General features: G+C 45.1%; 1 protein-coding gene across 2 annotated transcripts in view; it reads right to left on the bottom strand.

Annotated features, from left to right (window-relative positions):
* The window catches only part of sema6bb (sema domain, transmembrane domain (TM), and cytoplasmic domain, (semaphorin) 6Bb), a 70,151-nt gene that overhangs the window by 47,721 nt on the left and 9,971 nt on the right, over positions 1-12,459 (bottom strand). For both annotated transcript variants that reach the window (XM_085927436.1, XM_085927435.1), the window contains exon 2: positions 1,854-2,002. The gene's annotated coding sequence lies outside the window, so the exon portion shown is untranslated. The remainder of the gene's footprint in view (positions 1-1,853; positions 2,003-12,459) is intronic.

Consider the following 12,459-nt stretch of genomic DNA (forward strand, 5'->3'; position numbering starts at 1 on the left):
ATAGGTGAGAGGTCAAACACAATAACTTTTTTTTTTTTTGGGTTGAACTTTCAGAATGATTGATGATGTGGCACACAAAAAGTGTAGCACGCCCGAAGCCCGGTTCAAATGGGAGCTAAATTTAGACGCACAGGTAGCTGTCATTATGGGCCCATGACTGTGAAGCTTTTGTGTTCTTCTATAATGACCACCCCCCCACCCCAACACCTGTCTCCCTTGCCTCCCCCCTCCCCTCCCTGGGAAGACCACTCAGGTCAGACTAAATATAACTCGCCCCGTTCGGAGCAAGCGCCCACCGGCAGCAGCAGCGGCGGCATCGACCCGACGCCTCCTAATGCGCGCCAAACTATGTACAGCGAGCGGGCCCGCCTCCAGAGTCTCATCTCAGCCCCTTTTATAGGAACACGGCGACACTACGCAGGACATGAATAACAAACAGGAATCTATTGGCACCCAAGAGGCGGCCGTGAAATGTCCTCTCTGATTAGAGTTGCAATGCAGAGAGTGTCGGTTTATCTTTGGGCGGCCAGGAAAAATGGAAAGTGATGGAACACAAAACACACAAAAAAACAGAGCAAAACTCAAAAGGTAGCATGCTCAGGAGGGAGGGTGCTCAATATTATGTCAAAAAAAATCAAAATCAAAATTTGTGGGTGCCTGTTTTGTCTTAGCATTGTAATTAAAGAAAAACTTCCTGGCAAAAATATCTAACATGCGCTGTGGTTGTATTTGAATATAGTTGAGAAAGATCTGGAGATAACATTTTCAAAGCATAGAAAGATGAAAGAAGTTATCGAACAAGGTCATCGGAGTAAAGAATCTAATTGCTCTAATAATTAGCATAACGCTGTCTGTGTTTTGTTTTTTTTTGGCCTTGGCTTGCTCATTTTCACCTTTATTGTTTGGACAAGTTTCTTTTCACTGCTTCCCTGATGCTAATGCTAGGCAGCGCGACGGCTAGCAAATGTTGGCATTAGCATCAGATTGACGCCTACCAATTTGGATGGTATAGCATAGCATAGCGTACAACGGCACAATATATTAGCATATGTTTTAGCATATTATATACTGTAGACCTCGAAATGAAAGTAACATAGCTAAAATGATCAACATACCTAATTTTATAGAAATTCTTAATGTCTTTTTAATCACCGAGATCTCAGGGATGCTGTTAAAATATATGCTTTTTTAGCCAGTTATTTGGGAAATAATCTGAATACATGAGCTCTTTCCCCAGTCACAAAGTCAGCGAAAAGCATCTTAAAGTGTGACACCGGGATGCTTTGGTTGATCCTATTTCAAAGTACGCGAGACGATTATGGCAGTGCAGTCACGGCTTTGCTTTGCAATTCTGAGCTAAAAAAAAAAAAAAAAAAGATGTGGGAAAAATAACGTTTTCTCCGAATATTGCAAAACTGGAGCCAAAAAAATGAATTCCCAGGAGCGACGTGAGAACGCTAGGACAATCTGATTGTCAGCCTCTGACGAAGCATCCAACACTGCAGGCGGTGGCAGCATCACCACGTTGCGGGGTAATAAAAAAAAAAATAAGATGAAGTGATTAAGCAAAGCTGCCCGTTCTCCTTACAAATGTGAGTCGGGCTACTTTATGTCGATACAGCAACAAGCGCAAAATAGAAACACGGCTGTCCATCACTGTCTAAGGGCCGCACCGTGTATCAGGAAGTGGATAACAACATTCTGGCCGTCGCCTTCCTGCCTCCGTTACCGTGGAAACAGTCGCCCGTGTCGGAAGAGGCAATTCTATTACGGCAGCTGGGCCGGCCAGCAAATACGACTATAAAACATGACTTAACAGTTCAAGGCGGAAGGAAGTGGTAAAGAATACATACCGGGCACTGGAGGGGGGGGGACCTCTTCCACGGAAAAGACAGCCGGATGCTTGAGGTCAAAGTTTTCACCCCTGAAGCCAGGGGTTCTCAAACGTGGTGGGTCCGGACACCGGGGTGGTCATGAACGTTCCATCTTCAGATACCCGTGACTAGAAAAAAAAATGAAAAAAAGTCAGCAATTATGGTACTGTGATGATACTGGTTTAAGTCAAAGCAAAATTTCCCATAGGAATCAATGTAAAAACAAATAATGCGTTCCAGACTGTAAATCACACCATTTGTCTTTTTTTCTATAATTGCTAAAAACAGCCTCGAGAAGACACAGGAAAAAGTCAGGCTAATAAATTATTACTATGGAGCCGGGGGAATATTGCATGTGGTTCCTCGCAGTTTTTTGGCGAATCTACCTGGTAACAACATTAGCGGCTAATGCGCACTTGGCACCGTTGCGATCGCGACTGTTATCAAAGTGCGTCCGATTACGCACAAAGTGGACGAGGACGGCGGCTTTGGAACTCGGCCAGGAGCAATAAGTTGCTTAAGCCCACTCGCCCCATTCAACGAGGCTTCCCAAAATGTATTCACAGCTTCTTCGTCTTTGACATCCATCCCTCCTCCCCCGCCCCGTGCTCATAATGGACCTTTTGACTCACTCCATTTGTCTTCCATCATTTGCCCAAAGCTAAATCCTTTCTTGATACGGCCTTTGTTTGTCTTTCTCCGCCCCCACGCCGTCTCAGCGAAGGCTAAGCCGTCCCCGCTCGTGCCGAGCGACAAAGCTTGATAGCGGACGGTGAGTGAAGGTCAACGGGGAGCCTGCGGGAGAACGGCGACCGACAGGGCTCAAATACTAATCGATATCGAACGCCGGCTGACTCGCTCTGCGCTCGGTTACGCTTTTTCACACTGGAGTCTACGCCGGTGTCAAAGTGCAGTCGGCCTATCGGGTTTCTCTCCTTCCGTTCGAGCTGCGATGACCCGGCGATGCGAGTGACCCCGGCACGCCTGGGAATCATCGACGTGCGTGTCGTGTTACCGGGCGGTTCATGGCCGGCTTACTTTGTTCTTTGGTAAAAGACACCAGACCGCAATACCTGAGCGGGCTCACGTTACACCCGGTCCAGTCACGTCAGCGCTTTTGTGCGACGGGACTGACGTGGCACAATGGAAGCCCCGAGGCTTCCGACGGGCTCACCCGAGTAGATGTTCGAACCCTGACCCGAAGCGCCGTGGCACAAAGACTGGAAATTTGATTCAGATGACTTTCTTGAGGGTCAGATTGCAGACAAGGTGACTTCACCGAGCAATCTAGGCGGCATCAAAGACCCGCTCGGTAACGTTAACCCGTTTATTGTTTTGTAGACGCGTCATCTGGATGAATCGCGAGATGATTCCATCAGTGTCGAGGGAATTCCGGAAGGTTCCGTATCGGCGATACCAGCTTCTGCTTTACTTGAATGAGACAATTTCAAAGAGGTATTAACGTGACAACGTTTATCCGTGCGGTCGCACATCTGCGTTATAGCGAGTTGAGAATCGTTTATGTAAAGTGAGCTCAATGAATCGCAGCTGGATCTGAATCGAGAAGTGGATCGAATTAGATTCGGAAAGGTGTACCCAATATTGCGGTCAGTGATTGTTTACGTTTCAAATTGAATGAGGGAACCACATGACACAATCGTTGACTCGAAAAAACGAGAGCGTCTGTGTTTGGGAGACGGCAGGCTAAATAAAACAGAACTTTTCCCAATCGGGAACACATGTTTCATCCTTGCTGCCAGACATTTTAAAACGGGGAAATCGTGTCACTTGCTAACCACATCTTTCATATCAGGTGACTGAGATGAAATCTCAATTTTGCTTCGGGTTTCTCAACCACACATAACTCTGACAGAAAATGATTATGATGTGTTTTGGAAAATGTTCTACTTATATAAACAATAGCAAGGAGGTCACAGTGTGTTTTTCAATATTTCGATTTACTGTCCTACCAATGAAAAAGCAAACGGAATTCTGCCGAGAACAAAGGAAGCGCGTCGCACTCGGATCATAATTACCAACAAAATGGCACTCGGATGCCGAGCGCAAAAAGCAATTACAACCGACGCTACAGAAAGCTCAATCGGAAGATGGCATTTGGAGGAAATACAAAAAGACGCAGTTGGAAAATGTCAAGCGGAGACGACCTCCACCGACCGAAAAGGTGGCATGCTGAGAATTTCTCTCTGACCTCTTTGCGTATTGTGCAACTTTAAATGGAGGGAAAAGTTTGGAGAGAATTTGTTTCTTGACTAATGAAGACTTATCCGCCGTGCTTCGCAGCCTCCGCGTCACCTCGCTTGATACACGACTTGGCTAGCTCGCCGGCGGCCCACATTAGCGTCTCGGCGCTCACCTCGCCTCCTCATCCTGATGGCCGAGCTTGCCTGGGACTGTCGCATTAACTACCTTCTCGCTCTCGCACGGGTAAAACAGGTCACTCTCGAGTGTTATGGCTCCTCTGGGCGACTCCGTGGAACTTCTACAAATGTACGAAGATCCCAAATAAAGTGCAATTTGGTTTGACTGAAGTCATCCCAAATGCAAAACATTGCTTTTAAAAATGAGGACAAGAGTCATTGTGAGCTAATATGACCCACTTTGTAATAGAAAATGAAGAAAATATCCTTCTTGTGATCCTTTGATCATTTGGAAATCTCAAAATATTCCCTTACTATGCAATATATTCTATTTTTTTTTCTCCATATTTTTTATATACATATATTATATGTATTATTATTTCTATATCATAATATATGTAGTTATTAATTACTATTATTTTTAATTATTTTTAATTATGACTGTATCTTTTATTGTCATTCAAAACGGCAATAGTTGTACAATTGGTCATTTTCTCAGGAGGTACTTTTGAAAAATTGGAAAGCCACTCATCTACTCTGTTCATCATAACAAGAGGAAGCTGAAACCGGCTGGCATTGAACCTGCTTGCTCTGTTTCTCCCCGGCCGCATTCAGCGGAGGAAATAGAAAATACACAGCGACCTTTTCACGTACGCTTTACCGAGACTAAGCACGACGTCTCAAAGAAAACAACCCAAGGAAATGGGAAGGAGCTAGAAAAGGTAAGGCCCGGATCCCGTCTCACCTCGGTAAACCAAACTCCATTTCAATCGAAAACCGAGAGTGACGCTCAAACATTGTGACAAATTCCGACACTGCAACAAGCCATTCTCACTTTCCACGTATCAAAGCCCGCAGTTGGTTTTGCAGGTGCGGCCGGCGGCTGTTAAACAAAAGCCGGCGTGCGGTTACCACTAGAACATTTGGGTAGGTGGGGCGGGTTGAGTAACCCGAGACCGTTGTTCCAGAGCACTTTCCACTCACATGTTACCAGTTGGACAGCTGTTGCTTTGCTCTTTGCTAATGTTCCTTGATGCCAGATCAATCCTTGGAAACGTCTTGAGGAGAGTCAGAAATCCAAACGTGAGGGAAGGAGGCACCACGTCATGAGGGACAAGCAAAATGGCCCATCAAAAAGAAGATGGGTGTCTGATTGCTTTGCTGGACGGTGATGACTCGAATGTCTGTGGAGGATGCTTTGCGGCTGTCGGAGGGAGGCGAGGAGTCGGTAGTCATCATCACCTAGATCAAAAGCTTGTCGGCTTGTTCTGCCTGCAGCGCTCCTCTAAAGTTTGTAAGACTTGGATGAGTGGGAAGGAGGAAGAGATGGAGCAGAAAATGGGAGGGAGGGGGGGTTCTGCATCAAGAACTTTCTTGAAGAACTTGCTCATTTAAACCAGACTTGACTACTTGTGGTCTTAACTCTGATAGCAAGGAAAATCCAAAGGTTCTTCAGATACTGAGCATTGAGAAACTTCAAAGATCAAACCTGAAAAGTCAACAACCAAAGGTCTCCAAACACTAACAGACAAGCAGCCGCAAGAGCTTCTGAATGACGACCTTGAAGCGACCCTGCACAAGCTCAAAGATAAACTTTTCTGCCTCTTAACCTGAAAGGGATTAAAGGGTGCGCACACAAAAAAAAAAATCAAAGATATTCTCCGCCATAATCTCCAGCGCTGAGCTCAGCTGTGTTCCAGAATACCCGAGCGGAGAAAGTCAAATCACATGCTGATGTTTCTCACCCCTCCCTCCAAAAAAAAAAAAAAAAAAACCACTTTGCTGACAGCCTGCTCGAGAGGCACACTTTGCAAAAATCCCAACATCTGCCGGTGCCAAGCGCCGCCAGCGAAACGTAGACGATTGCCAGCAGCATTAAGGTATGGCAAATGAGCTCTGCGAACACAACAGAGCCGAGTGGGGAGGGGAGGGGGGGAGGCAAGAGTCTAATTCATTCAGGGAACGCCGCCATGGCAGCGTGGAAATCAATCACCGTAGCTCTTTATCATATCAGGGCAAAGACATTAGCGGGTATTTTACCTCTCCGCCTTTGAGAAGCCTTTGTGGAGGGGGGAAAAAAAAAAAAAGTGTGATTATTTAACGGTGTCACCGTCCTTCGACGTTCACTCGCTTTAAAATGCGATTATTCGCGTAAAGTGAGTTGTTAGCGCGCGACAGCTAGCATCGACGTCCTCCAATCGCAGCCATCGAGAAAATGAAGACGGTCTTTCGAAATTGAACACACATCAACTGTGACCCCTGTGGGGTTTTTTTTTTTTCTCACTTCGCCAACTGGATGACATCCCGGGTGCTCCCCCAAAAGTGGTAGACGGGAAAGTGTGAGATTGAAGTGTGCTGGAAATGCGTGATGGCTGTCAGACAAATAGAGGCAATTCCTGGGAGATGATTGAATGTTGTGGTAAATGTTAAGCCCAGGAGATAAGCGGCCTTGCTTTATCTGGCTCGGTGTCCAAAACGGTCCAACAACACTGAACGCATTTAATCACAGCGACAGACACCGGAACGCCAAAACCAAAGAATCTTAATGTGAATCAGCAACAAGTAGCTAAAAAAAAGAATTATCAGTCAAGATCGTGTCCTCTCCAAGGAATTTCACTTCTGCCTTTAGGCAGACGTTTTAAAGTTCCCCCCATAAGGAAAATATCTGGCATTACTGGGTTGTTGTTGTTTTTTTTCATTCATGGGCTAACCAAGTATGAATGCACACTGGAAATCAACAAATCCCTCGTGGGATGAATCGAGTTGTTTGTATCTGAATCTGAGATTTGTGGAGCGGATGCTGGACGTTTTTCGCCGCTTTTTGATCTGAAACTGGTGTTTTGTTAAGAAGCGCTCACTGGCATGATTCCGGTCAAGTCATGTGACCAGCATCTCCCCCGCTGAGTCATAAAAAGCAAGCTATAAGCACCTCCTGCATATGCCTGACTTAAGTTTCATGCATTATTCACCGAGGAAATAAAGAAACGATGGGAATGTGGACCAAAGTGAACAAAAAGTCCTGGCTCAGCGTTCTTTGCAGCGTTTGATGGAAATCACTTGATAAACAGCGTGGACCGAGTCCGACGGGAGGAAGAGCAAGACGAAGACATCTGCGTTTTGGAGCGCTTGCACTTTTTGAGCTGTGTGCTGTTGCTTTGGCAAACGTCCCGACACCTCTGCTCCTGAGCGCCGGCCAAACACGACACGGCCCACCAAACGGAATTCAACTGAGCAAAAATTGGACCTGCCCCGGATGAATTCCCTTTTCCTACTTTATAGCACACGATGAGTATGACTCAAAAACCGCACGAGGCCCATAAATTAGCTTCTCTATGTTAGCATTAAGCTAAAGGAAAATATGACGCTACATTTCATTCAGCTAAAGGAAAAATATGAATTAAATTAATTATTAATTCAATATGACAACATCTCATTAATAAAGGGAAATTATTATTAAAATTAATCATTAATTATATATGACATTACAAATCATTAAGCGAAAGGAAAATTGTTAATTTAATCAATTAAATATGTCGTTACAACATCAACAAGTGCAGCTTTACTCGTCAGCGGCAAACGATTTCCGAGCCATCCGCCTCCGAGAACGGCTTTTAATTTCGATGCATCAAAAATCAATACGCGTGTTTTCAAATCTTACGTCTGGACGTCCTAATGCTTTTGAGCTTGATCTAATTGCAATAACTGCGTGCCATAATTGCAGCAAAACAATTCGCTGCTCGCACTGCAGCGGGAGACAACAAATCATCCATTGTTGGCCCTTTTCAAATTGATAAGTGCTTCCCATCGAATAATTCTACCGGGCGGCTATCGGATCCTTTCAGAAAAGACGAGTCGATGTGCCAAGGATGACGTCAGATGATCTTGGGCCGAGCGTGTTTATGTCTTTGTCTCGCCTGAGAGGTGTTTAATAAAGAAACAAGGCCGCCCATTTAAAAACACTCACACCATGTTAAACTGTCTGGAGCTTTTCCATTCCCACTGTAAATTGGATTGAGAGGCATGTTTTGTGCCTGATATTTGTCAAGTCTTCAGGAGACGCCAAAAGATCTTCTGGTTGTTTTTCAAAGGTCCCTTTTCCAAAGCGACTCAAAGCCAGTTGCATGACGGACGAGATGTGAAAAGACCTGAAGTGACCATTAGAACTTGGCAGAGCTTTTTTGTAAAAGACACGAGGCGACTTCTATGGAAGTCAAAACAACACTGACACTTTGAAGCAATAACATTGACTACTTCTAAAACACAGGACAGTTGGAACGTGTCGAAATAAAACGGCCGCGACTACGACAGTTACCCGCTCGATTGTCAACGCAAACTAATGTTTGTGTAAGCTAATGCTAATTCAATATAGCCTACCATGGCTATTTTTACTTATAAAAATGACAATAGTTTAAAAATGGGTCCCAAAATAAGTAGCGGGAGCCCTTTAGCAACAACATGTGATTCTTTTGTGTTTGAAAAAGTACATCATTGCAGCTGGAGGCTGTCCAATGTCGACTTCCAAACGGTTACCTTGGAGTCGAATAATGAGCCCTATGGGGTAAATTATGGCAAATTACATTGCTCCTGTTTATGATATTGTACTTCAACTGAAACGACATTGAAGTCAAGTGAAAGTCGGCTTTTTCTATACACAGGAGGTCGTTTTGCTGTCAAAAAGTACGACACGGAAATTACCCAGCTATTGTACCGCAAACTATGATGCTGAAACTTATCTTGACGTGCATTCGTGCTTCTACAAAGCTTCTTGACAAGCAAAGGTGGATGACATGGCAACGTCCATGTCATTGCTTTGTCATCATTTCGGGCTTTTGATGATTAGCTTTATGGGAAAGAAACAAAAAGCTTGCGCCAGTCAATGATTACTGACACAGCGGCTTCCCACATCAACACGGTCGGCTTTTGCTTTCTTTGGAGGCCAATTTGCAGAGCAGGCGCAACATAGCCCCGCTTTTAATGAAGGGAAACTTTAAAGATGGACGGCCAGGAGCAGCGCTTTTGATGCGCTCAATGTTGAAAAGTGCAAAGCGTCTGTTTAGATTTCTATTTTTGGCTCTCGTCTGAATATTCAGGACTTTCACTTGACTTGTGTTTTCAATGTCACCTCATTAGGATCACAACACATTCATTTTTTTGGGGAGGCGATAATGCATCACTAGAGCCAAAATGTGTTTTTCCATCCTGGTCCTTGAAAGCACATCTTTATAAATCTAATAAAAATGTTATTGATTAATCGACTTGAGAAAAAAAAAAAAAAAAAAGCTTTTATCACATTATTGTCGACTACAAAAAAAATACACCAGTAGTTAGTCAACGCCATTCTGACTCGGGCCCCGCAGTTTGAGAACCACTGGTTTAGACCATCAAGTTAAAATGCACATAATTCCATAGAATGGAAAGGATGCACACACACACACACACACACACACACACATGCACACAAAAGCTGGAGCTGCACATGCTGCTGCTGAAAGAGCCATTGTGACAGCAATGGATGCCGCCTCATAACGAGAAGGGACAGGGCGAAGAGGAGGGCAAAGCTAAAATGTCAGGGTGCGGGGCACAAAGCCACGCGCGGTGCTGGCGTGACAATGTGTGTGTGAAGCCATCAAGTCTTTGTGTGTGTGTGTGTGTGTGTGTGTGTGTGTGTGTGTGTGTGTGTGTGTGTGTGTGTGTGTGTGGTGGGGGGGGACAGTTTGGGGCGCCCTGGCTTTTAACACACAAGGTCAGCAGCGCTAGTCAAAACAAACAGCGAGTGTTGCATCATGGGTCTCCTGTGCGGTCGAAAAGACGAGAAAACCGGGCGGATAAGATCCAGCCGATCGCAGCTGTCTGGATTGGTCGCCAGCCAATCGTTTGTGTATTTCCCAGTGGAAGCGTGTCAATCTATTAGTAACTAACGTTTACTCTCAGAGGTGCTAAATACAGAATGAACAATAATTCCAACATCTTCCATCATATCATCTTGTATTGGTTTTGCCTGGATTGCTGGAAACCAACTAATGAGCCGCTAATGAAGCCAACATTCAAAAAGATGGAGACGGATCGCTGCTGGAAAACAATGAAGCGGTTAGATTGACGCGCAGCTAATGAGGACGCGGTCGGGCCGGGTTCACGCCAGGCCGTCCGTCATTTGCCCCCACCGCTTTGCAACAACATCAACAATCCCCCCCCCCTCCCTCCCTCAAACTCACACGCAAAATAAATAAACAAGCGAGTCAAATAGCCAATTCCTATGCAAACCATTCCGTTTGTATGGATAAACGATTGAACGCGCTCAGATCTTCCGTGTAATATTTCCGCGGGAACAATAAAGCACCTTTGATTCATATCTTTGCTTCCAGTTGAAAGAAAAAAAAAACACGATTGTTTTTAAAACTCGACCAAATACAAGCACATAAGTCAAACTTTCTGGTCAGCCCCAAAATGTCTCAGGTGTATCTGCGCCAATCCAGCAGCGACTCCGCCTTGCGGCACTCCAAATTCAATCCCGCTGGCTCGTGACAAGAGGCAATCACCTCGAGCTTCTTTTTCCATTGGCCCACATCGTACTCTCGCCTGAGGGTCATTTAAACCCCCCCCCTCCCGTCGACCGCCCACCCCTCGCCTCTTTCCTGGAATGAACAGAGTTGCATTCCTCTTCAGGCTCTTGTGCAACTGCGGGGAAAGAAAAATCATCTTGGAGGCGACCCCGGCCATTCCCCAGGAAAGGAAAAAAAGAGAACATTCTCCGAGTGTGGCCTTTGGTCAGCTGGACCGAGTTGTTCAAACTCACACGCGGACAAACGCTGAGTTTTGTTGCTTGTCAAAAGGTGTCCAAATAGTTTGACGCAAACATCCGAGCGGGCTGGTCTTCCAGTCGAAGCGAAGAGGAGCCCATTAGCGTTCGTTCACTGGCGCTGACCCCGAGATGCTGCGGCTGCGTTCACCTTGTGGACGGACGGGCTGAGTTGAAACAAAGTGCCTGAGTGCTTTTGACAGCTTGCGGACGAATTTTTACTCGGGTCGGCGAGCGAGCGAGCGAGCGAGCGAGCCTGGCAAATGGTCAAATGCAGCGCGAGATACTGACGACTCAGAGCGAAGCAGTTTTTTTTTTTTTTTTCATCCTGAATCAGTAAAGCATTAATTTGATAACTACCGAGAAAACAAATTCCAAATTGAACATGATCGCAAAAAAAAATCAAAGCGCCTGCTTTCCAGCGGCTTCCAAAACGTTGTGGAAATGAATTAGAAACAGATTAAGCAAAGCTGATCCTGATCCTTTCAATTCTCCCGCCGTGTTACGGCTTCAAGTATCTGCATTATCTCTCCGTCTTAAATGTGTAAATAAAGACGCCGAATCAAAAAGATAAAATCTCGATTCTATATTGAGGCGATCTCATGATGAAGCGGAGGAGTATGAAAAGAGAGCTGATTAAAAATAAACCACAATGACTGACTGACTGTCAGCCATTCAGAACCACATCTTTGTAGAACAAAAAGCCATTTGTGTTGTGATGAAACATTTAATGGCTGCATCACATTGTGCTGGCCCCCCCAAATTGTCAGTGTTTCAATATTATGGGGCACAATCAGTGGCGGCGCTAGATCGGTGTGGGGGGGGGGGGCACAGGGGCACTAGTCCCCCCTTTAAATATGCTTGGACAGGTGCCAGGCCAGAATTTTTTTTCTTACTTTATTACTGTACAAACCATTAAAAAGTCCCGATTACATAACATAGCCCCGTTCACCAAAAAGCACAGCACGAAAACACAGCTGACAGCGAATGAGACATCAAAGACTTTTCACGCGTCCGTCCGTCGGGATGATCTGAAACACCGAGTGACTCAACCAGAGTGGGAACTCAGAATTCTTCACACCACCGCTCCAGTAAACACAAAAAAGCTGGCCGCTTGGATCTCCGGCATCAGACACATTCATTAATGAAACGCCCTGCACCAAAATTTGAAACATCGTCCAAAGAGAAGAAAAGTTGAAGTCTACGTTTTATTTTTTACTTTTATTTTTTTCCTCAAGAGCTTTAAATCCTCTGAATAGATGAGTTAGTACTCTGTTTTCGTTTTTTTTCTGCAGAGCTGCCTTGGCAAGCGAAACAAAACGCTCTGTCACAAACACAGACGGCAATATTTTGCCACCGAAACGACTGACAAAATCAATATTGCTCTCCTGATAATCACACGGACGATGTC

Source organism: Syngnathus leptorhynchus, chromosome 13 (genome assembly GCF_054491065.1).
Source record: "Syngnathus leptorhynchus isolate UIUO chromosome 13, UIUO_Slep, whole genome shotgun sequence".
NCBI lineage: Eukaryota > Metazoa > Chordata > Actinopteri > Syngnathiformes > Syngnathidae > Syngnathus > Syngnathus leptorhynchus.